Below are 4641 nucleotides of genomic sequence, written 5' to 3' on the forward strand. Positions count from 1 at the left end.
GATGGGTTCCTAAGTAAGTCTGAATAATCACGATAGGTGGGAAAATAAGAAGTCCTCTCGGTCCATTCTTAACTAGTAGCGCCTCTCACCTATGCTCGGTCCCTAGGTCTCACTAATACTAGCTCTCGCCCTAAAAAGTGATTCCTAATGCCTAAATTACTTATCTTTCGATCTTAGCAATTTAGTCGTCTCAATTTATTAATCTATTTGCCCTCCCCTATCTCTCGATCTTGTGGGTCGGTCAAATACTAAGCATTTAACAAGTCTCCTCTCGGTCTCGTTGTCAAATATTGCAATTAAAACATTGAGACGGTGCTAATCTATCGCGCGTCAGTCGATCGACTAGCTAAACGATCGATCGACCACGGGTCGATCGATCGACTGACTAATCCAGTCGATCGACCAAAGGCCGACATCAGGTCTACTAATCTACATCGTCTTCGCCGCAGGTCCCCTCACATCTTAGCACGGGGTTTCTAGCTACGCATAACAATTCTAGCTACGACTAATAAAGCGATAAAAACGAATAGTGAAGGCATAACTAAACTACTTGAATTATAAATTGCAACAACTGAATTAAAGGTTTGGGATCTAAACTAACAACCTAACTACGAATGAATTGAAATAATACTGAAATAAAGAGCAGAAATACCGAATAAAAGAAAGGGGAAGATTCGAGGTTGCAAAAGGAGAACTTTATTGAAAACTAAACTAATTATAATTGGATCTAAACGGTAAAGTCAAATCAATAGATGGGACTAACCCCTACTCCATGCCTCCTCAAACCGATGTTCGAGGTCTTATTTATAGAGATGTCACGCAAAAACCTAAAAACTAATTACAATTGGGCTTCTAATTCTCGTTCTTAATTTGCGTCAGAGTCGAGGGGTGGTCGATCGACCACTAGACCCAGTCGATCGACTGAGTATCTATGAACAGTAGCTTCTGATAATCGCGCTCTGGTCGATCGACCATGTGGGTCAGTCGATCGACCAAGGGTCTTCAGACTGAGAATGCATTTCGACGAATTTCTGCAGCGCGCACCGATCTTAAAACAGCTGCCATTTCTTCGTTACTTGGTCAAATAAGTCGTTCTACGCGGCGTTGGAAAGCTAAGAGGATAAGCTTTCACCTCCAATTGGAATCACTCGATTATCAGGTCTAGAACTCGAGATATAGCCATCTGAAGCAGGCTGCAATGTCGAGAAGCACTTCTTCGCTTGTTAAACTCGTACACACCCATGCTTTTGCTATCTTTAGGCCTTGAAACGCGCACCAAGCTCATTCCTCGAGTCAATACTTCATGTCAAATGCAATGTCAATTACTTAGGGACGGATTCGGCTCGATTTCCGCTCAATTCTTCATATTTCTGCAATAATAGACAAAAACACGAAAGTAGTGGAAAATAGGGAAATAATGGCATATATTGCACATTTGAGCTCTGAAATGCGTGTAGAATAAAGTGTGAAACATCATATTTTATACACGCATCAATTGTGATGCGATTTCTCAAACCGGTGTAACTCAAGACCAAATTCGATGGGTCTTATTTCCTTTTTTCTCTAATTGGCACCGCTAAACAATGGTTGAAAGGCCTTGATAAGGCTACTCTCGGAATTGATTCTTGGAAGAAATTGGCTCTAGCTTTCTACAAAAAGTTCTATCCACCGGAAAATACTAACATGCTAAGAGCTCAAATTACGGGCTTTAAGCAAAGGGATGACGAATCTTTGTATGAAGCTTGGGAGTGATTCAAGGGAATTTGTCGCTCATGTCCTCACCATGGACTTAGCGAGTGGTTCTTGGTACAACAATTTTGGAACGGTCTTTATGAATATTCAAGAAACATTCTCAACATGGGATCAAATGGAATGTTCACCGAAGTTGATGACAATCAAACTTGGAACAAAATTGAGGAAATGGCGGTCCATAACTCACAATATAGTAGACCTCGCAAGGCTACTAGAGGAGGAAAGCATGAAGTGGACTCCATTACTCAATTGGGTGCTCAACTTAGTGCTCACATTGATACCATCAATTTGAAGTTTGAAAAAGCTATGGCTAGACTTGAAGAAGCCTCAAAATCACCAAAGCATCATGTTAATGCCATGACGGCATCTTCATCAATCCCAAGTGGGATATGTGAGAATTGTGGAACTTTGGGACATGAACAAGGTGAATGTAGGGGAACAAATGAACAAGTGAATGCTTTTCAAGCATACAAGAGTGGTACCCCTTATTAGAACTATTACAATGAAAACACCAAATTCCATCCAAATCTCTCATACAAAAGCCAAAATGTTCAAAACCCTCAAACAACATACACCCCACCTCCCATGAGAAACCAAAATCAAAGACCCTTTTACAACCAAAACCAAGGTTACCAAAATCAAACTCCATACAATCAACAAAATGACCAAGGTTTTGATGTCCAAAAAGCGGTCCTCCAAATGCAAAATAATAAACAAGAGTTTTTCACTCAAATGCAAAAAGATAGTCAAGCAAAGGAAATCACCATCAACAACATCCTAGCTCACACCAAAATGTTGGAAACCCAATTGACTCAACTAGCATCTTCAAGCTCACAAAGACAAAAGGGGCAATTACCACCTCAAGGTAATCCCCCAAGACATGAAACGGTTAGTGCCATTCACTTGAGGAGTGGTACAAGGTATGAAGCACCAAAGAAGCAAGTTGAGGATGAAGTTGTGGAAGCTAGTGACAAAGAAGAAATTGTGCAAAACTCCAAGGATGGAGAACAATCAAAAGAAGAAATTTCAAAGAAAAATGAAGACAAGGTCAAGGAGAAGGAGCCCATTGTGATTAGACTTCCTTTTCCAAGTCGTCAAGCCAAGCCCAAATTTGATGACCAACTTGGAAAATTTATGGAAATTGTGAAGAATTTGGAAGTCTCGATTCCTTTCACGGAATTTATCAATCACGTGCCGGCCTATGCAAAATACATGAAAGACATTCTCACAAAGAAGAAGTCGATCCGGAAGCTTGAGACTATCGCCTTCACTAAGGTGAGTAGTGCAATCCTTCAAGGGAGTTCACGTCCAAAACTCAAAGATCCGGGAAGCTTCTCAATACCGTGTACCATTGGCGACACCACGATCAACAAAGCCTTATGTGATCTAGGGGCTAGTGTGAGTGTTATGTCGTGCTTGGTGAGTAAAAGGTTAGGGATGGGAGAGCTTAAATGCACCAATATCACACTCCAAATGGCCGATAGATCGACGAAGACACCATTAGGGATATGGGAAGATGTTCCCGTAAGAGTTGGGAAATTTTTCATCCCGGTGGACTTTGTCATTGTTGACATGGAAGAAGACTCCAACATTCCAATCATTCTAGGAAGACCTTTCTTACACACCGCGGGTGCGGTGATTGATGTGAAGCATGGAGAGCTCACTCTAGAAGTGGGAGATGAGAGCATAACTTTCAATCTTGACAAGACCATGAGAGCTCCCCATTTGCATGAACCATGTTTTATGGTTGATCATTATAGCCGGAAGGATGATAGGAAGAAGTCGGAATTCCAATGGAAGAAGAAAATCGATGATGCTCCATTCAAAGAGCAAGTGAATTGTAACAAAGAGAGCTTAAAAAGCTCACCAAAGTCAAGCAATGAAGAGGATGGCCTCATTGGCCAAGACAAGAAAGTGGGAGAGTTGTCTCTATCAACTCAAGAGATCTTTAGTGATCAAGTAGATGAAGTTTGTGGTCTTTGGGACGATGAGTTTGAAGGGATTTTCAATCCCTATATTGGTAATGCTATCGATAAAGACCGACATGAAGGACAACAAGGGCAAAGGTCTATTGAAGATCTTTATCATGATAACGAACAACCTTTTGACTACTTTTTCAAGGTGTTGAGCAACATCAACAACACCTTGGACATGCCCCCATGACATCTCACTAAGGATGAGAGTTTGGTGGAGTCCTCCCTAAACCACCATTTGTAAATATTTCTAACTCCCTAACTTACATTTTAATTCTTACATTGCATTTTTGTCATTTTTGGATTTTTATGCTTTGATCAAGATAATTATCATTTTTGAGAGAAGTGAGGGAGGGACTAATGATTTAATTGATGTGTAGTGCTTTAGCTTAGTGTGGGGATAGCAATTGCCTAGGCTATTCATGCCTTAGTAGTGCCCCTACAATGAAGAACACGGGATTTGAAGAATGAAAAATGACAAGGGATATGCAAGTGCACGGATGGAACTGAATCCGGGTAAAACAGGGAGAATCCGAGCGTCTTCAAGGAGAATCCGCTCGTCTTCAGGAAATTCGAGCGTCCTTGGCAAAATCCGCCCGTCCATTTTAGCTGAAAGGATTGAAAATTTGGGACTGTCGAAGAATCCGAGCGTCCTGGTAGAGAAGACGCTCGTCTTCAGTAATCCGCCCGTCTTTGCAAAAAGACACGCGTCTTTTTGCCAGTGTAAAACAAGAATGCTTGCTGTCTCAGAATCCGCCCGTCTTCAGCAGAATCCGCTCGTCCTGCAATCGAAGAATCCGAGCGTCTTTGCTGAAAGACGCCCGTCTTTAGGCGAGAATCCTGAACCCAAAATAGGCAGAATCCGAGCGTCCCGAAGGAAAGACGCCCGTCTTCCCCTGCAGTTTCAAAATTTTCG

General features: G+C 41.7%; 1 non-coding gene across 1 annotated transcript; it reads right to left on the reverse strand.

The window, feature by feature from the left end:
* Window positions 1-1683: 1683 nt before the first annotated feature.
* On the reverse strand, window positions 1684-1790 carry LOC141616647 (small nucleolar RNA R71). Its single transcript, XR_012530979.1, has one exon. It is a non-coding gene; the product is annotated as a small nucleolar RNA R71 (small nucleolar RNA).
* Window positions 1791-4641: the final 2851 nt, after the last annotated feature.

Source organism: Silene latifolia, chromosome 11 (genome assembly GCF_048544455.1).
Source record: "Silene latifolia isolate original U9 population chromosome 11, ASM4854445v1, whole genome shotgun sequence".
Lineage (NCBI taxonomy): Eukaryota > Viridiplantae > Streptophyta > Magnoliopsida > Caryophyllales > Caryophyllaceae > Silene > Silene latifolia.